The sequence below is a fragment of the Sus scrofa genome, chromosome 1, assembly GCF_054392235.1.
Source record: "Sus scrofa isolate SSC_HxYL_T2T_F1_AM1 chromosome 1, Sscrofa_HxYL_maternal_Yorkshire_Landrace_v2.0, whole genome shotgun sequence".
NCBI classification, from domain to species: Eukaryota; Metazoa; Chordata; class Mammalia; order Artiodactyla; family Suidae; genus Sus; species Sus scrofa.
This window is the reverse complement of record NC_139383.1, coordinates 68,317,191-68,338,496: the sequence shown is the minus strand read 5'-3', so window position 1 is coordinate 68,338,496 and position 21,306 is coordinate 68,317,191. Positions and strand designations below refer to the sequence as shown.

The following is a 21,306-nucleotide window of genomic DNA, read 5'->3' as shown; positions in this document are numbered from 1 at the left end:
GCTTAATTAGAAGACATTGTGAATTAATTTGCTCTTTGGAATAATTAACTATTTAAAGAACTCTAATAAAATCTTGCTCTACAGGAAGCTTTAAACACATAATTACCCACCAGCTATCACTTGCTAAATTTTCCTTAGAAGAAAGTGGGTGTATAAGGAAAGAGAACCCCTTTTCCTATTATTTTCTACACAGTGTTACTGACCTATGCATAATAGACTATGCCTCTCAAGTATCAGTGTGCCCTTGGATGAACTCTTAAAATGGCCATTGCTGGCATCTATTCCTAAGGAACACTGAAGAACACCAGAGATGCCTCTGTGCACAGCTTGACATTACCCAGCAAGCAATGAAAACAAACAAGCAAGATGAGCCATCATCAAAATCACAAAATCAAAAAGTGGTTGACATGTTCTGAGAAAAAACACCCCTTCAGGTAACCAAAAACTGACTTAGAAATTTTTTTTTTTTTTGTCTTTTTGCCATTTCTTGGGCCGCTCCCGCGGCATATGGAGGTTCCCAGGCCAAGGGTCAAATCGGAGCCATAGCCATTGGCCTACGCCACAGCCACAGCAACGCGGGATCCAAGGCCGCATCTGCAACCTACACCACAACTCATGCAACACCAGATCCTTAACCCACTGAACAAGGCCAGGGACTGAACCCGCAACCTCATGGTTCCTAGTCAGATGTGTTAACCACTGCGCCACGACGGGAACTCCAAAACTGACTTAGAAATTTAGTTCCAATTACATTAGCACCATAATATACCTGTCTTGTGAAAAAGTTGCTAAGACCTCCCTCTTTTGCTTAGGGGATACTTAAGCAGAGACCATTTTGCAAGACTTCCTTTCTCTAATTGTGAAGGAGGCAAAGTCTATGGGTCTCTAATCTAAAATTAGTTGATTGCATCTGATCACAATACAGCAGTTTTAATTTGGATTGCAGTATTCTATGTGTAAGTGTGTGGCTGGTATATAGTTTTCTAAAAGGCTGAGGAGAGTCTTTGCTTGGGGTTAGGGGCTGGGGGCTCACTGAGGCCACGGTGCCATCCTTGATGTGTTGGACACCTTGTGTCTTTGAGCCATCCACTCTCAAAAGAATAGAGGCCATACTTGGCTAAACCCAATAAAAAGAGGACCTGAAAGCCTTCACTCTGGGACAGCCTGAGGCTATGGGACACAGGTCAGGTCTGTGGCATTGGGGTGTACCCACTGAAACCTGCTTAGAGAAGTGCTGCCTTCTCTGAACCCCCAGCAAAGGACTCAGCTTTCTACACAGCCCTCTTACTTCCTCCAAGCCATTAACTTGTGATAAATTCTGTGCACAAGGTTGAGAAACTGTAGCCTTTTCCTATCTCTCTGATCCAGGATCATCCTTTCTGGGTATCATAAGTCACAGGCAGCAGTAAGCTCTATGTCCATGCCCCCCATATAAAACCCACCCATCTACAAACAGTTCTCAATTTATGCTAGTTCAACCTAAACATTTTTAAACTTTCCAATAGTGTCAAAGCAATTCACATTCAGAGGAAACCATACTTAAAATTTTGAATTTTGATTTTTTTCTTGGGTTAGTGACATATGCTCTATGATGCTCTCTCATGATGCTGGGCAGCAGCAAGGAGCCGCAGCTCCTGGTCAGCAACAAAGTCACAGGGGTAAACAACTGAGATACTTACTACCATTCTGTACCCACACAACTATGCTGCTTTTCACGTTCAGTACAGTAGTCAATAAATGACGTGAGAGAATCAATACTTTATCATAAAATAGGCTTCGTGTTAGATGACTGTACTCAACTGTAGGCTAATAACGTACTTTTAAAGTAGGTGAGGCTAGGATTTCTCTTGTGGTGCATCAGGTTAAGGATCCTGCATCATCACTGCAGAGGCTTGTGTTGCTGCTGTGGCACGGGTTCAATCCCTGTCTGGGAACATTCACGTGGGTGTGGCCAAAAAAAAAAAAACGAAGGTGAGAGTGAGGCTAAGCTATGATGTTCAGTAGGTTAGGCGTATTAAATGCATTCTGAATTACGATATTTAAACTTACAGTGGGTTTTTCTGGACATAACCCCTCTGTAACGTCAAGGAAAACCTGTACAGGAATATTACTTTCTCCAGCTATACATCTGGAATTAGAATTAGTACTCATCAATAGATCAACCTTTCTTTCTTTCTTTGGCCATGCCTGCGGCATGTAGAAGTTCCCAGGCCAGGGATCGAAACTTTGCCCCAGCTATGACCCAAGCCACATTAGTGACAATGTCAGATCCCTAACCACTGAGCTACATGGGAACTCCTGTCAGCCATTAATTAATCTGCTATATTTAAGGTAAGAGAATGTCACAGAGCAGCTGACTTCATGTTATTTGATTGTCCAACAAATTATCTCAGCAAAAGAGTTGACACATGATGATTTATGATTATTTTATTTCTGCTTTAACATTTAAAAATAAGCAATTGTGTATAGTTTTATATTCATACTCTGACTATTACAAATTTTAATTTAATGCTCCCACTCAATTTTCTGTTTTTAAAATCTTGTCAATGAGTTTCAGAGTCTAAAACAAGAATTATAAGACTGAAAACAGAAGCAAATCATTACCCTACTACAAATAAAGATCATGGTGAGAAAAGCTCTTTTCTGAACTGAAGTCAAAGGTGACTGTGGAGAATAACAGGAAGTGAACTATGTGCAGAGACTGGGCAGAGAAGATCCAGGACAGAAAAGGTGGTTTGTGCACAAAGCTGGGGAATCCCTTCTACTCTGCTGCTTTTTCAGCCATCACCCCAGCTTCTTCTGGTTTATGCACACTAACTTCCACAATCTCAATGCATCTTGCTTATTCTCATTTTATCCTTTACTATATCACACTTTCTATAACACTAGTATTTGCTTTCCTTCTTTTATTCACCACATTATATGGTCCCTAAAACAGTACCGATACTCAGAAAAAGAAAGTGGGAAACCCCATCCATGATTAATATGTGAACTTGGCAAACTTCCCTCACACGACAGAATTGACAGCATATAATTATACAAGCACATTATTTTCATAAAGTCGCTCACCCACATCATGTTTGAAATTCACAATGCACTTCTTATTTTTTTATAAAATGGGTATAGAAAAACAGAGAAGCTAGACTCATCCTGGAGTTCCCATTGTGGTACAGTGAAAACAACTCTGACTAGTAATCATGAGGTTGTGTGTTCCATCCATGGCCTCGCTTAGTGGGTTAAGGATCTGGTGTTGCTGTGAGCTATGGTGTAGGTCACAGATACAGCTTGGATCCTGCTGTTGCTATGGCTGTGGTGTAGGCCGGCAGCTGTAGCTCTGATTAGACCCCTAGCCTGGAAACCACCATATGCCGGCAGATGCGGCCCTAAAAAGCAAAAAAAAAAAAAAAAAAAAAAAAAAAAAAATTTTTTAAATTTAAAAAAGAAACTAGACTCATCCTAAAGCTTAAGGAAATTAAAACCAGAGAATCAAAGTATGTGAGTGATTTCAATAGCTAGCTAGCTCTTCTCTGAAGCTCAGGAATTGGTCCTTTAAAGGAAATCAAACATTTAAAAAGTAAAAGGGGAATAATTAAATTCCTGAATCAGCCTGTGGCTCCACCTAAGATTAAAAGAGTTAGGAAACATGGAGTTTCCACCATGGCTCAGAGGAAATGAATCTGACTAGCATCCATGAGGACTCAGGTTCAATTCCTGGACTCTCTCATGGGTTAAAGATCTGGCGTTGCCATGAGATGTGGGGTAGGCTGGCAAGCTACAGCTCCAATTTGATGCCTAGCCTGGGAACTTCCATATGCCATGGGTGCAGCCCTAAATAGACCAAAAAAAAAGTTAAGAAACATGGTCTTCTGTTTTTACAGTTAGGAGAAAAAATGTGAGACTATCAATGGGCAGTAGCCATATTTATCACAACTACTTAATGACTATACAATAGAGAGCTTTTGTATTTTCTTCTTAGCTAGGAATGGGCTTTTGCCCTTCTGGACATGCCCAAGCCCTTCAGGCTCAGATCCAATGCTACTCCCCATAAAACCTTCCTAACTTGGAAGATGTGTTGCTAATTGATCCCAGACCAGTTCTTACCCCTTATCTGATACTGCTTTATGCAACGGTCATAACAGTATGTATATCTTATCCCCAATGAATGATCAACTCTTTCAGGACAGAGATCTTGCCTCATTTCATCTTTGAATCCCCCTTTCCCATTTCCCTCCAGAAACTTCCTCGTATGGTCCTAATACAGTAGTTCTACAATAAGTTGTCTTGTTAACAGGATGGGGAAGAAAAATCATACAGAAAAATTTCTGGCTGCTAAGAGTAAGTTTCCTCCTACTTTGCACTGAAATAATCATTCCCTTAGATTTCCTCAAAGAGTGTTAGGAACATAACAGTTATTAAAGAAATACTTCATTCATCCATTAAGAAGGAATTAGCTTGCTGCATACAATGTACACATCATCATACATGAAACCATGGAAGCGTCGAAAGAACTGACACAACACTGTAAATCTAATAAAAACAAAACAAATTAAAGTAAAACAAAAAATAAATTAACACAGATCTAGATTAATCAGCATTCTAACTGGGAAACTTGCATATCATGGAAAATCATTATATCATTAATTCAACAATATATTTAAGCTGCTTGTTGTATGCCATTATGTGAATAAAATTGCGAGCAAAAATCGATGAAATTTCAGAAGTCATGGAGCTTACAGTCTAGATGGGAGAAGATAATGAAACAATTCATTGTGATCGTGACTGTGGAAAATAAAGAACAGGGTGTTGAGGGAGTTTCTGGAGATCAAGGGAGAGGGCAGTAGTCAAGACAAGAAACACAAAGGTTTTATTTATGTTGTGTTTGGTAGATATTCTCCTTCCTGCATATGTGGGCAAATTAATACTTCCAGAAAGATGTACTTTAAGAAATATTGCCTTGTTTTTCATGCTTTCTTCCCCTGTAGTCTTCGTACTAGGGAATCACATGCTAAGATGGAGGTACAAGAGGATGGAAGCAACGAGAAGACAGAGACACTATATGAAGGACATGACAGCCAGTGACAGCTACCTCCACAGACAACAGGCTTGTGTGAGTGAGAAATAAGTGTTTGTTATGCTAAGCCACTGAGATTTAGTCTTTCTTTTTTAATGCATCATAATCTAGCTGATCCGGACTAATATAAGGTGATCTAAAGGATGAAGAGTGATTAGGTAAATGAAAGAAACAGAAAAGGGGACAGGACCTGGTGTGTCAAGCTGAAAAATCAGCTGGGACAAAGCCCTGGCATCAGAGATAACAGGTGGCTTTTAAGAAACTGAGTAAAATTAACTTCATGGTTTAAATTGCTGCAAAAGCCCCTAAGTAATTAGTTTCCAGGGAGTTTGTTCGAACTTGTCTTATAGCCCTAAAATTCTGATAGCTTCAAAGGACATGTGAGGTACATATCTAATCTATGGTGATGCAACTCCTAAGGAGACACTTTCTTCATAATACCTTCAGAATATTCATGAAAACAAATGCCCAAAATAATCACTGAAATTTCATTAAACACAAAAAAATACTGTCTTACTTTAAATATCTTTCTTTACTTTTGATTTAACTAAACCATATCCAAACAATGCATTTTTCAGATAATTAAAATTCCTTTTTTATATGTGGATTAAAAAAAAATGAGATCCTTTAATTTTTTTTCCTGTTTCTCTCCAAAATGCATAAACCAGAAAAAAAGAGGGATAAGGAGTAGTTATTTTATCTCACACCACAACTTATTTCAAAATATCTCTACTGTTAAGAAAATTAGGGAACAGTTATCATCTGTATAGAAATTGCTTTAAGTTAAAAGTAGCTTGTTACTTTTTTTTTTCACTTAATCTTATCCTAAAACAAAACAATCCTACTCTATTCAAATACTCATCAATACGTTGCTAATTTTTCACCAGTTTTTTAACTTGGCCAAACTGCAATTTGAACAATTGAAGAGCAGAAACTTCAGTCATTATGGAAAATAGTTTTGTGCTGCCAATTAACACAAGATTTGGGAATAAAAAAAAGAAAAAAGATTTGAGAAGAGAAATACAGGAAGTAACCAAAAAAAAAAAAAAACCCACAAAAGTTTGCATAAAGATGCTTTAAATGGCCAGGTCCTAGATGTAATGTTTCCATAAAATACTGCTTCTGGAATCATACAGGAAAAAAATCTTTTAAGTGTTGATTCGCTAATTAAGTTAATAGCTTGTCTTGATTCTTTTATTTTTAACAAATCCCTATAAACCAGCCTGCTATTAAATAACTTAAAGTCCACTAAAACTGGGTGAAGTTTAGTCTATACAATAGTTTTCTTTTGTCAGCCAGAATAGATGTAGCAACTCTAGTTACTAGAAATTGAACTTAGCATTTATCTTTGAATGGTAATTTTTACACTTTCATTTCTATAAAGAAACTAATTATAGAAACTGAGTGTAAACCTTTTAGTCTAGAAACCCTATTTTTCTGAAAACTATATGTGTAATTATATAGGTAAGGAAAAACTAGCATGGCCAAATACTACAATTTTGCTTCTTTTATTTGATAAATTAACTTTCTTTTTAAATTTGGGAATTTTTTTCTTCTAAGAACTGAATTTCCTAGATATAGAACATAGTATAGCAATGCATGGTATATCGTGTATATATATTAGTGTATATACCATAGATGCATATATGATATGCATGTATATATATCATACATATATAAATTAGTAATTCTGAAAAACTTTTAATATAAGTGAATATATTTTCCAGGAAAAAAATCATAAACAAAACTGAGTTTTTTTAAAAAGAATTCAAGACATTGCTCTGCTACTGGTACTGTAACAGTGTCATTTCTCATTGTGTAGTATGTACACTGAGAATGTCTGGGAGGTTTTGTTTTAATCTATGTGATCACTTGGTTGTATTCTTTAAATTCTTATCTAGATTGTTTACTATCATATACACTCTTCTCAGAAAGAAGCTGCAAGCAAAATGCCAAATGAAATTGGATGCCAGATAAACAAGAAGTTCCTCGTATTTTTACTATGTCCAGTGAGATTTGAGAACCCCAGAAGCATAAGATAACCAGTGTTTTGATTGTACTCTCTTCCCTAAGTACTTTTTCTCCGTGTTATTTGATTATTTAATGCCTATAAAATTGAACATATAATAGCTCTTTATTAATCACTCCTCCATGCTCTATACTTATTATTTCTGGTGCTTATTGAGCTCTATCAAACAGCTCATGTATCATTTTGATGTATGAAACAATATACAAACACTAAAGAAAGTACTTAATATTAGAGAAGAAAATCCCTTGGGTAATAACAGTTAACTATGAAACTTTAGAAAAAGTGTGAAAAATATTGACACTTATTTAGAATTTTGTGGGATGAAAAATATTTTTTCCATTTATAATAATGTAGAAAATAATAACTTTAATAATCCTTATTCAGTATTCTAAACACAATGCTTGTTATTAACAGTCTATTACAAACAATGGACTAAAATGAAAAAGGATTCCAATAACTCTGGAATCCTCATAGGCTCCCTATGATCTGGGGGGCAATTTATGACTTCGAGTCAATATTTTCAGATAGATATCTTTCTCATATATTCTGCTATAGAGAGTATATAGATTAGCTTGTTTCATAAGCCAAACTTCAATGTCAGTTCTAGCTGATTGTACTAAAAGAAAAACACAGGCAAGTTATTAAAACTGTTCTAGATGTGCCCTACAGAAATAGACACTTATGAAAGTCCTTAAGAGACAATCAAATATAAAGACTCAGATAACCAACTTGACTGGTTCCACTGTAAACCGAAAGTTCAAAATTTATACAAATAGTTTGATACCTTTTATGCGTATCTACAATTGCAATGCAAACAGGGGTGGTTCATAATCCTTTATTTTATATCCCATCAAAAACTCAATCAAAGGATGTGAGTTTCAATACGACAGAAAAGAAATCATACTTTCCCTCAAGAATGAAACAGAAAAGGTATTTTGTATTCTGGGGCTTAATTAAATGACCTTTCTATACCAACACAATAAAGTGGCTAAAAGCAGGCTCAGAGATGGGGTTATGAATCTCCAACATTCATTAACCATGTAACTCAAGGAATATTACACAATATCTCAGTCTCTCTATGAACATAAAAAAGGAAAATAATAACATTCACATCATGGAATGGTTTTATGGACTAAGAAAGATGTAACAAAGGGCTTAAAATGCAGCATAAAATAGCATTACTAGTCCCCAAAAGAGAAAAAAGTCTTTAACTTCACAATGTGCCAACTACTCATTTTGGACTTGAATTTGGAGTATCAGCTGTAGAATGATGTCTCTTCTATCAAAATATTGCCCATCCACTGAGGCTGATTTAAGTCCCACCTGCTCCATGAATCTTTTTCCAACCTTTCCAGCCTCCATAAATCTGTCTCTGCTCTTGCTCTAAGCAGCACATCTTGTGCATGCCGGCATATCCCAAGGTGGGCTGGAAATGCTGTGGAGGATACTGGATGGCATGCTGATGAGATTATCCTTAGTTCAGAGGCAAGGCTTAGCCAAATATGGGTAAATTTCTAGAAGTAGATTCCTAAGCCAAAGGACATTTATATTTTATATTTTTTCAGGTTTTTTCCAAATTTCTCTCCCAAAAAGTTGAAACCATTTCCCCATTTCCACTGCCCTCAATAATATATATACATATATATTTTTTAAAATGGCTGCTTTTTATATTTTATTTTGTAATTTTTTTTTTTTTTAGAGCCATACCTGTGGCATATGGAGATTTCTGGGCTAGGGGATGAATCAGAGCTGCATGCAGCTGCCTACCTATACCACAGCCACAGCAATGCCACATCCAAGCTATATCTGCAACCTACGCCACAGCTTGTAGCAAAGCCGAATCATTTAACCCACTGAGCAAGGCCAGGGATGGAACCTGCATCCTCACAGAGGCTAGTTGGGTTCTGCCTTTTTGTCTTTTTTTGTTGTTGTTGCTATTTCTTGGGCCGCTCCCGCGGCATATGGAGGTTCCCAGGCTAGGGGTCGAATCGGAGCTGTAGCCACCGGCCTACGCCAGAGCCACAGCAACGCAGGATCCGAGCCGCGTCTGCAACCTACACCACAGCTCACGGCAACGCCGGATCGTTAACCCACTGAGCAAGGGCAGGGACCGAACCCGCAACCTCATGGTTCCTAGTCGGATTCGTTAACCACTGCGCCACGACGGGAACTCCGCTAGTTGGGTTCTTAACCCACTGAGCCACAGCAGAAACTCTCTAATGTCACTGTTTTTAAATCAGCATTTCATCAGAGAAAGTAAGCTTTCCTATCCTTTAAGGGTATGTTCTGTTGGATTAATTAGCTTCTAAATCAAGGAGAATTTTCTAAAGTGGGATCCTACAGGAGATAGTCAGGACATGGTCAAAATAAGCTTGGAAAATTGTTTGTCCAAAAAATTTTTCCTGGCTTCTTTACTGCAGGCTTTCTCAGACTCTTTAATATGCTAGAGTGTACTGTAAATCTCTAAAAGTGAAATATATTGGGCCACATTTCCCAAACACATTTGGCCACAGAATATTTTCCACAGAGCATTTCAAGGAAATAGCATTTCATAGAATACTTTGGGAAATGCTGTTCGTCACTTACTCATATATCAGCCAATATTGCTATCTGTTTCCTGCAGAAAATTTATTGCTTCTCCAATACGATGGGAAGCTACTTACCTTGTCTTACGATCTTTGTGTTCCACATAACTACCATAACACACACTGCAGAAAAGGTGTGCAATAAATCTTTGCTGATTAGCTGACAACATATTTAACAACAAAAAAATTATATATGCTCAAAGTTCAAACAGAGTACATGAGAAAGTAATGCCCTTCAATGGTAAGTAGGACCCAAAGCCATTTCCATCTTTGTAACTAAAGTATTTTTGTTTTTATCACACACAGAAGTGTCATTAAATGCCGCAGTACATTAGTAGTGACTGTTTTCTCTCTAACTATAATTAAGCAAACACTGGCTATAGTACTTTTTAAATAAAAACGTTATTTCCAACATATTTATCTTAACAAGATACACTCCAATGAATGCTTTATCTTGCAATCTTCATAACTCAAAACACTTGGGGCCTAAAAAATTATTTCTTATGTCTAAAAAAGATTAGCTTTAGGTCAAAAAGGCTGCAGTTTAAAACAATCACATGATTGTATGGAGGACAAAAGACATCAGGAGTCAATTCCTAACTATTAGAACTGTGCAAAAAAAAAGAGAACATGCATTATGACTATTGGAACCAACATGTGCTCTTTCCTACATGTGTCTTTTAAGTATATTTAGCCTGTTAATAAGATTCTTTATTAAGTAGCCAAATATTGTTTGAGGAACAAAAAGGCACAAGGTAAAATCACAACTGTTAACATGCCAATACTTCAGAAGACTTAATAAATATTACTTGATATCTGCTTTGAAGGCAACACAGTTTCAGCAATTAAAGCAGAAATTTAGAAGTCAAAACTGTGTTTGCCCACTTGACTGTTTTCTGACTAAAGCACATCATGCTGCCTGTTTTCAAGTACAATATACCTATATTTGGAAACTCTATTTTGGAATGCTTGGACGTCCTACAAAGATAAACATTGTATTTGATATTTTAGTAAAAACAAAAATAAACTGGGTCAAGTTTTCTTTGAATTTTGTACAACAATAAGATACATATGTAATGTTTTGATCATCTACTATGAGGATCCCTTTTCACACACTGTAATTTAGTTCTTTTAACACTTAACTTCTTAATTTCCCAAACTGAGACTTATTCAAGGTAAGCCAACTTTCCTAAAGTTTCACAGCTGGCAAGTGCTCTAAGTTCAGGTCTCAACTTAGAGTTTATCTGGTTTTCAAACGGGCCCTCCATCCCCTACAACAAACATGCTGGCTTTCCTCCATATTTTCATATCCTCGCACAAAGTCTCCGATTTGGCATTACAACATGTCCTATAAAATAGCCTGGCTTGTTAAATGAAGAGTAAAAAGGATAAAGGTAAGTGCCTTAACAATTTATTCAGTAAGAAATAGCAGGAGATAGAATATGTATTCCAGAAAAAAGCCTTACTTATATAGTGACCTGAGAATTTGGCCAATTTGTTCCATAAAAGAAGTCTAGCTTGGAACACAAGACTACATCTTATTAATTACCAGAGTCAAAACATAGATTATTTTTCTGCATGTGAATTTATCAAATATAGTAAAAAGATATTATCATTGAAATATATACATATATATTTCAAGGGTTGAGAAGGCCAACTTGTTTAACAGATGAGGAAATTCAGTTTTATATACTTGCCTTTTGCTGGGAAGGCAGCCAAATTTCTAAGTGAATCTAAGAAAGTCTATATTTTATTACAGCTATATGCATGTAAATGAACAGCATATAAAATATAGACAGCCTCCTTTCAGGTTATTTAAACTATAAGAGATAAGTGTACCATTAAGAAAACATTCCCTATTTCATCTTTTTCAGGAACTAAAGATTTCAAGATGTCTTCAAAAATTATACATGTCATTACGGAATTTCAATGTTTCTAGGAATCTACCCAGAAGAGTTGTCTTACTTACTCTCGAAAACAAACAAATAAAAAAAACACTGAAAAAGCTATGTTATTACTGCTTTACAGGTTTCTACATTGTGTATCCTTGTAAGAGATATAATTGACCATCACGATCTTGTCCACTGAAAAATACCTCTATTCCATTCTCACCACCTTCTTTTTTAAATGGCAGGATTGCTATACAGCTGACTGTGTCTCAGATTGCAGTATTAGATTGCTTCAATAAAACACAGTATGTTCTTTCTACTACTAACCATTAAAAGAACTTTGCATTAGAGAATTTATAACTTCACACTAAATGAGTTCCTTAAAAAATAATATTCAGTGGAAAGACTGTATAACAAATAACAGGGTGTAAGTCTGACTAGGATGAAAAAAGAGCAAAGCTAGGATAGAACAATAGCAATACGCATAAAAGTCACTGTTTATCCTAATCACAGACAAAATATTATGACAAAGAATTTGAAACCAGAAGTTTTCCGAATATAACAGGATGTTGTCAAAGCAATTAATTATTTGAAAACAAGACTTTTAAAACATAGTGAATCTTTATAGTATTAGGTATTGAGATGGGGGTGACCACACAGGGGCTTGTTGATATTATGGCAAAATGAAAAAAATAGTGATTTATAGAAAAAAAAGTCATTACTATGAAGATAATGTAGTAAAAGTAGATATTCAGAAATATTTTCATTGTGTGAAATGTTTCACAGGACTTTAAACCAGTTTGTTAAGAATATGTAAATCTAAGGCCTTGTGTTTAGTTTATAAGAATAATTGATTGACTTCAATTGAGATGAGAATTCATCAACTAGATTTCAATTAAAAATGTTAGCATAATTTTTGGCCAACAAATTTCTTCACTTGGATCTATATACCTTTGTGAGGAATTATTTTTCAGTTATTGATAGCTGTTACACCAATAAACCAAAATTTATAACTATATTTTCAATTCCTGCATTTCGAAGTGCTAATTTTCTAAAAATAATGATTCATATTCTATTGTGTAACTTCAAAAAGTGTTATTAGCATTATTCCACCTCTACGTCTTAGTAGAACAAAGATGTTTATATCATGAATGAAAGTAAATCAATTCTTTTAAAAGTACCAGTTATTTCATCATTATCTTATCCTTTATATTTCTACTATCGTGCCTATTTTATAATGTATACAGTATAGGACATGTATATATTACTCACAAATAAATAGAAAGATATCCTTAAATATATTTTATGTATGCATGTATGTGTACATATATATATGTGTATTTTTTAACCAATAGACATAGTCAACAAAAATACTTTTAGAAACCATGGCTTTAGCAAATGAGTCCAATTTTTTATAGACTGGTTTCCCAGTTCCACTTTACTATTCAACCAATAATCAGTGTTCACACCCTTCTGCTCTATGTGTCCAAAATGTTAAGAATTATGCTACTAATGTGATCATTAATGCAAACTTGTCTCATTAAAAATCCAGTACATTTAAAAAATGAGTAATTTTAAACCAATGCATAAGCCAATCATAAGATTATTTTAAAATATCTCAAGGTTATTTTGCCACACAACTATTTTGAAAAAACAGACTTAGAAATCTGTACTGTTATATTCTATTTGCATTTTGCTAATTTCCTGGCAGAGAAAACTCTAGATAATAATCAGGTTTTTTTTTTAATATTTGTGTCTTTCTAGTGATAAATTGAAATTATTAGAAAGTTCATATATTTTATAAACTTTTCGGGAATGAAAAATTCTTATTACATTGAGCTATGCTGTACATATACATTTTTAAATAAACATTAATTAATCATCACATTAATATTTCTCTTTATAAAGGAAATCATACTCTCCTTAATATTAACTTTATCTGTACAGCTTGGAACAATCTGATCATAACATTCTACAGAATTAGAATTTAAAGTTCTCTAACAGCTTCATTTAACAAATAAGGGAGCAGAAACCACGTAACTTGCTAGTTAAAGGTCAAGAAGCCAGGTCATGTAAATCTTTATCCAGTACTTTCTCCCTTATACCGCACAAATGTATGAGACTCATGGCAAATTAAATCATAATGATATCTTACTTGAATAGTGAATTTCCAATGGTAGGTAAATTTTTTTAAATATTCCCTTTGTTGTAAGGTAATTACAATCAGTATTCTCAGCCCCATAAGATATTTACCTGGCGCCAGAGCAACTTTGCTAAAGCCCAAGTAACTGAATGTTTATAAAAATTCCTGCAAGTTTTCTGTAATGTTTCCACTTATTGTATTAGCTGATTTGATAAGATCTCCAGATGATGTGCATTATAAAAAGCAGAATGTCTCCTCTTTTAGTTAATAATATTATTTTATTTTTACGAATCCTACTCTACTGGATATTTTTTATTCATTGTCTGCCTGGAATTCATTAAACCCTCTTTGGTAATAGCAGCCTATTTTATTGTTGTTGTTTAAAGATTTACTCCTCCCCCCAACTCTCAGACCATGACCTTACCTAGACAGACAAAAAGACCCTGAGCCAAGAGGACACAAAGATACTTTTGCTGGGAACAAAGGCAGCAAGAACAGAAGACCTTGAGAGGATGATGGGCTGATGGGACTGGAACTTCTGCAGCTACCTTCCTACCACCTGAAGCCTGAGAATATCATCATCACACCCACCCTGTGCAGCCTTTCTTGATAAGCCTCCTTTTCTCCTTCCAGGGCAGAATCTTTGACAGCACTTTTTCTGTTAAACCTGAGAAAACGCTCTCTGTTGTGTCAGGGGTTGTATAAAGCACAGAAAGCCTAACATGTCAGGAGTGTTAGCCAAGTTCAACTCTTTATTCTTATGCACAAATGTTGCCAGTTCCATATATAGCCAAACCATTATTCTCATTTTCTGAATGATACAATTAGATGAAATAAGACATAATTTCAACAGCTGCAACAAGCCTTTCCATTTCTTTTTGCATTACTTGATCAATAGGTGAATTTACCTTTTAATTTCAGCTAAAAGTATACCAATACAAATAGGTGCTACACTATATAGTTTTAGTTTTCACATCTAGAATTATTATTGAATGAATATTAAATCAATTATTATTGATTTTCATATATAGTCTGCCTTTTTTAATTTGCCAGTATTCAAACCTTGAATAAAGGAATATATTTTTTATTGCACAATCTACTGGTTAAAAAAATTTATGAATAACAATTAAATAATACCACTTAACAAATGCAATTTTTTTTTTGTCTTTTTAGGGCCACACCAGCAGCATATGGAGGTTCCCGGGCTAGGGGTCAAATTGGAGCCACAGCCGCAGCGCCAGATCTGAGCCGCGTCTGCAACCTACACCACAGCTCACAGCAATACCAAATCCTTAACCCACTGAACAAGGCCAGGGATAGAACCTGTGTCCTCAAGTGTATGCTAGTTAGATTTGTTTCCACCGAGCCATGATGGTAACTCCTAAATGCAGATTTTTAATATGGATATTAATTATACTTTCAACACTTACACAATCTTCACGTTTAGTTAGTAACAATTGTGTGAAGTTTGGCACTTGCCATCAGCCTCTATGTGGATTAAATTATGAGCCACAGCAGCTGCAGATCCTCTGGGCTGGATCAGGAATGAGGCACTCTCTGTGCTGGGAAAACTGGAAGAACAGGTCTTCAGATAGTCAGATATTTTCAGAAGATTTTATGTGCCCAATTCTTGCATCTCCTCATACCTGGAACAACACTAAAATCTTTCATGGTCATGTCTGCTCCTTGTAACTGTAGTAAACCTTCACAAGACCAGCAACAAACTTTTGTAAAATGTGTGCCTGGCTGCATGCACCTCCCCCTCATCTTTACCATATACACTGACATTATTTCCCTCTGCCTCTTTGGGGCAGTATTTCACAGTCCTCTGCGAATGCAGCCACCTCCAATGGTGAGCTGGTGAGCCAGTGAGCCCCGAGGGCTGTGAAAACTCAGGCTATTGCCCCCAGTAGTGGAGGTGCATGCCAAAAGAATGACTTCAGTGAGCCCAGACCTCTTTTCCTTCCTGTACTGGCCCTTTGTTGCAAATATTCCTAGCTCCCCCCTTACCTCCTCAGAGAAGTTTCTCAGGACTACCTGAGATGCTGTCTTTTGGGCTCAAGTCCTAATTTTGCACCAAATACAATTTTAACTCTCTTCTTTCAGGTTGTACATTTTAAGTCGACACAAAATTGTGCCACAGTTTTGTTGCTGTAAGTCCAATGCTTCTCAAACAAACTTCTTTGCACATATGAATTAGCTGGGGACCTTGTTAAAATGCAGGTTCTAATTCAGTAGATCTGGGTTGGAACCAGAGAATCTGCCTTTCTAACCACTATGAACTGAAGTTTGGCATTGGCCATCAAACCCTACATGGATTAAATTTTGAGCACTGCAGCTGCCGACCCGCAACACTGCCTGAGCAAAGCTCAAGGTGAAAATCAGGAGTGAGGCACTCTGTGCTCTGGGGAAACTGGAAGAACAGGTCTTTGGATAGTCAGATATTTTTACGAGATTTTATGTACCCAATCCTTACATCTCTTCATATCTAGAAAAACACTAAAACCCTTCATGGTGATGTGTGCTCCTTGTGACTGGTAGTAACCTTCAGATCAGCAACAAACTTGTCTAAAATTTGTGTAAGGTTTCAGGCACCTCCCCCTCACCTTTATCATATCCTGATATTCCCCCTCTTCCTCCTTGGGTGGTATTTCAGCCCGGTCTGTAGTTAAGGATTAAACAAAGAAATGTCACAGTCACCTGTGAATGCATTCACTTCCAGGGGTAAGAGCCTGTGAGTCCTGCATTCTGTGAAAACCCAGGCTACTGGCCCTGATAACAGAGGTGCATATCAAAAGAATGATTTCAGTGAGCGAAAGCCTCTTTTTTGTTCCTGCTCCCTGCCCTTTGTTGCAAAAACTCCTATATATAATTAGATCCTCCCTCACCACCTCAGAGCTGATGAGGGCTACTTAACATGTGGTCTCCTGGGCTTAAATCCTAATTTTGCTCCAAATAAAATTTAGCTCTCAACTTTCAGGATGTGCATTTTTTTAAGTCGATACCACATCTAGAGGAACTTCAGTGCTGCTAGTCCATGGAACACACTCTGAGTTGTAAGTTAGTAGGCTATGAAATTTATCTTTTTTTTTTTTTTTTTGTCTTTTGTCTTTTTGTCTTTTGTTGTTGTTGTTGTTGCTATTTCTTGGGCCACTCCCGCGGCATATGGAGGTTCCCAGGCTAGGGGTTGAATCGGAGCCGCAGCCACCGGCCTACGCCAGAGGCACAGCAACGCAGGATCCGAGCCGCGTCTGCAACCTACACCACAGCTCACGGCAACGCCGGATCGTTAACCCACTGAGCAAGGGCAGGGACCGAACCCGCAACCTCATGGTTCCTAGTCGGATTCGTTAACCACTGCGCCACGATGGGAACTCCTATGAAATTTATCTTGATTGTACTACTACTAATTTTACTATCATGATTTTATTTGGAATCTGTAGTTGAATTAAATATTCCTTCCTCTTAAATGAAAGAAGCCTGGATATATATGCAAGTTTCTTCATGTACGAAATCTTAATATTATCACCTGTTTATTAATGCAACCAATGGCTCGATATAGATGTTGAAAGTTCATTTTCAGCATCCACTTTTTTCTATACGCATGTACAACTCCAAAGATTATTAATTGCTTGGGTGACATCTAAATATCATTTTCTCTAAGCCTAAATAGGTAAACTACAGAAGACATCATAGGATTAAAGATGCAGTCTTTGAAAATCATGTAAGCCAACATAGCAATCCACAGCTAATTTTGTTTCCTTTACAAATAGATGAAATTTAATACAATTTCTGAAATTTAGCCTGAAAACAGAAAAAAAGCCCCTATCTTGTATCTCCCAACACTTAGTGAGCTGAGTCTTTTCCGGCTCCTAGAAAGTGGGTTCAAAAAGCAAACATATAAGCCACTCCTTAGGATACATAACTGTTCACATTTGGCTAAGTTCCAGATAACTGCAGAATCACTTTAACTGGAATCACAATTTATCTTCCATCAATGTTCTTTTGAAATATATAGATGCTTACTTTCCAAATAACCTAGGATTAAAGTTCTCAGTTCTGTCTGAACACTTCTGAAGTAATTCTGCTGTTAAAGAAGCAAACCGTTGTCACAAACGAAGGTGTAATTAGAATGATAAACTATTATTTGATTTGTGAAAAAAAATTTTTTGAAAGTTAAATTTATTTCAAATACCTTTACCTCTCATCATCCCCTCTCCCAAGAGAGAAACTGTAGAGAGATGTCTGAAAGAATCAAAACCTTCCAAACATTTACTTACAGAGACTAAAAATAGCTTTCCATGCTAAGTACTAGGTCACGGGTATTGATTTTATTTAAGAAATTATAAACAGGAGTTCCTGTTGCTCCTCAATGGTTAACAAATCTGACTAGGAACCATGAGGTTGCAGGTTCAATCCCTGGCTTCACTCAGTGGGTTAAGGATCCGGCCTTGCCATGAGCTGTGGTGTAGGTCACAGACGTAGCTCAGATCCCACATTGCTGTGGCTCTGGCGTAGGCTGCGGCTACAACTCCAGTTCAACCCCTAGCCTGGGAACCTCCATATGCCGTCGGTGCAGCCCTAGAAAAGACAAAAAGACAAAAACAAAAATTATAAACAAAAAGACACTTTGTCATTGAAATAAGTTTACCCATACTCTCTAAACATTGAGATAGTCATTTATTTAATAGGAATTAAATGTATATTTTTAAATTAATACAAAGATTATGAGAGAAAATAAGAATTAAATAAATGTTATTTGGAAGAGGTTCACAGCATTTCCTTTTTTTTTTTTTTTTTTTTTTTTTTTTTTGTCTTTTTGCCTTATCTAGAGCACTCCTGCGACACATGGAGATTCCCAGGCTAGGGGCCCATTTGGAGCCATAGCCACGGGCCTATGTCAGAGCCACAGCAACAGGGGATCCAAGCCGCGTGTGCAACCTACACCACAGCTCACAGCTCAACCCACTGAGCAAGGTCAGGGATGGAACTGGCAACCTCATGGTTCCCAGTCAGATTCGTTGACCACTGCACCATGACGGGAACTCCGAGGTTCACAGCATTTCTAAACAAGTAGCAAAACACTGCAAATCCAAAATACTTCATGAATGGCTCTTTTTGCGAAAGTTGGAACAGAATAGACAGGAGAAAGAGACTGAAAAGTAAACTATATTCTTTGCACCGTGCTGTGCACACAGTAGTGGCAGTTCTAGTTAAGTCCAATGATTCATACTAAGAGAGCAAAGCAATAGAAAATGAACAAATTGCAAATAATTCAAACATTATTAGAATACATGTATTGCTTTCTATTTGATTATAAATACCCTCGATGTTTTGGAATTTACAGGCAGGACTTCAAAATAAGTAGCAAGACAAGATTAATGTCTAACTCAGAAGTAGATGTAAAGTTTTCACACTCTTCATCCTCTAACTGGATCATTTCATCTCTGTGCCCACTCCATCCCAGGCTGCAAACAAGTGTGAACGTCTCCATAATTTCTTCCTAAGCTTTCAGTTCAGTAGTAGAAAGAAAACTGCACATTTTTATTTAAAAAGTTATTTGCTGGTAGCTGAATTAGGAAGCAGTCTTCAAACATCCTTGACTTGCAACTTTTTTGTTTATTTATTTGGGGGGGTTTGTTTGTTTGTTTGTTTTTGGCCATGCCTGTGGCATGTGGAAGTTTCAAAGTCAGGGATTGAACCTACACTACAGCAGTCATCTGAGCCACAGCAGTGACAACACCAGATCCTTAACTTACTGAGCCATCAGGGAACTCAAAGCATCCTTGACTTTCACCTTATGATAATTTCATTTATGAATTCAGCCATTCAGCATACGTAATGTTCCAGGACTGGGGAATTAATGGTTCAGTATTTCGAAAGATCCAATTTGCATGCACTGAAGGCCCTGTCTTTAAGTGGCCTTGAATCCTATCTGGCATTATGGTGGCTTTTCAACATACCAAACTGATCCCTAGAGAAGGGAGAGGACTCATCAAATAAAAATAAATGATATTGCCATCTAGGCCATGAGTCTCTGATATAACCATATCTTTGGAATAAGCTATAACAGTTATTTCATGGAACTGAGACATTTGCCCTTATCACCTTAAAACTTAAAAGTTATTAAGTTTTAATAACTTTTTTGACTTTTTTAATAACTTGGAAAAGAAATTCCTAAGGATGAGGAATATACAGCTTAGGAAACAAAGCAAAAAGAGAGTTGAGAAAATTAAAAAGCCTCATGGTTTTTGTGTCAGCTCTGATATAAAGCTTTGCTTTATTTGCATTTTCTTAAGGGATGGTGCAACCTCAAGGATCCCCTTCATTTAAATTTACCTAACACGGTGTTTTTTTCAGAATTTGTAAAAATTAGAATCATAGTCAGACATATCCAGTGTCTTGTCCATACCAAACTTCAAGATCCTAAAGATCAGAAATACATCTTAATCACTCTGGGACTTCACAGTACCCAATACATCATCTGACAAGTAATGTGATGATAAGTATTTGACAAATATGATATATATTTGATAATATGATAAATATAAAACTCAATAAATTATTTACTAAATTTTATTTCTTCTTATATGCTTTAATTTGCTCTGAAATGATCTTCCCTTTGAAATGAAAATTAACTAGTGAAGCAAAAGATAAAGCTATTCCTACCTGAGAGGGGAGAGAAGTCAGTAAGCCTATGATGTGATCTCATGTTGCCATAACTACTTAATTGCCTAAATTCCCCACTTCACTAGTTTCTTCGAAGGCAAATACAATGACAAACAGGCAGAAAATTAACTACTGTCTTCCAGCTTTTTCTATTATGCAGTATTTGACAGTGCCAAAATAATATATGTTTACCTAAGTTACAAACCATGTTGATAAAACTCTTGCGGTCCCTTCATTAAGTTAAACCCTATTACCTTCTCTCCAAGCTCAGCCCCTGTCTTCCCACTGGGGATGTTATCCTGATTTTGGTATTTAGCAGTTTTCTTGCCTCCTTTTTGAGAATCATTTCACCACCTATGTGTGTATTACTAAACAATACATAGCCTAGTTTTGATGCTGTCTGAGCATTGTAAAAATGGGACTATACACTATGTTGTATACTACAAGTTATAGTTTTCATTCCATGTAATGTCCAATAATTCTATCATTCATCTTTATTTTACCTGCAACCCATTACTATTTATATCCAATGAATAATATTCCATTGTGTAAATATATCATATATTTTTTATATTTTTATTAGTTGATTTACAATGTCCTGTCAATTTCTGCTGTACACCAAAAGTAACCCATTATATATATATGCATACGTATATATATATATATATATATATATATATACATATATTCTTTTTTTTCACAGTATCCTCCATCATGTTATCTTTCTTAAAGTATTTTTGTAAACCTAAGTTCACAATCTTTGCTATTTCAAAAGAAACTTGGCTTAACCCTGACAGAAAAATCCTCCTGAAACCTATAGTAGGAAATATTTCTAGTAAATGAATAGAATAAAATCATTGGTTTGTTTAAGCACACATGCAACAAAGAGATACATTATTAAGACAATAAGCTATGTCTCT

At 36.2% G+C, this 21,306-nt stretch overlaps 1 protein-coding gene and 1 long non-coding RNA gene across 19 annotated transcripts in view; one reads left to right on the top strand and one right to left on the bottom strand.

The window, feature by feature from the left end:
• The window catches only part of GRIK2 (glutamate ionotropic receptor kainate type subunit 2), a 629,197-nt gene that overhangs the window by 494,782 nt on the left and 113,109 nt on the right, over nt 1–21,306 (bottom strand). The gene's annotated exons all lie outside the window — the stretch shown is intronic.
• On the top strand, nt 6,617–14,156 carry LOC146406135 (uncharacterized). The gene is made up of 2 exons (XR_014806488.1): nt 6,617–8,996; nt 9,280–14,156. It is a non-coding gene; the product is annotated as an uncharacterized LOC146406135 (long non-coding RNA).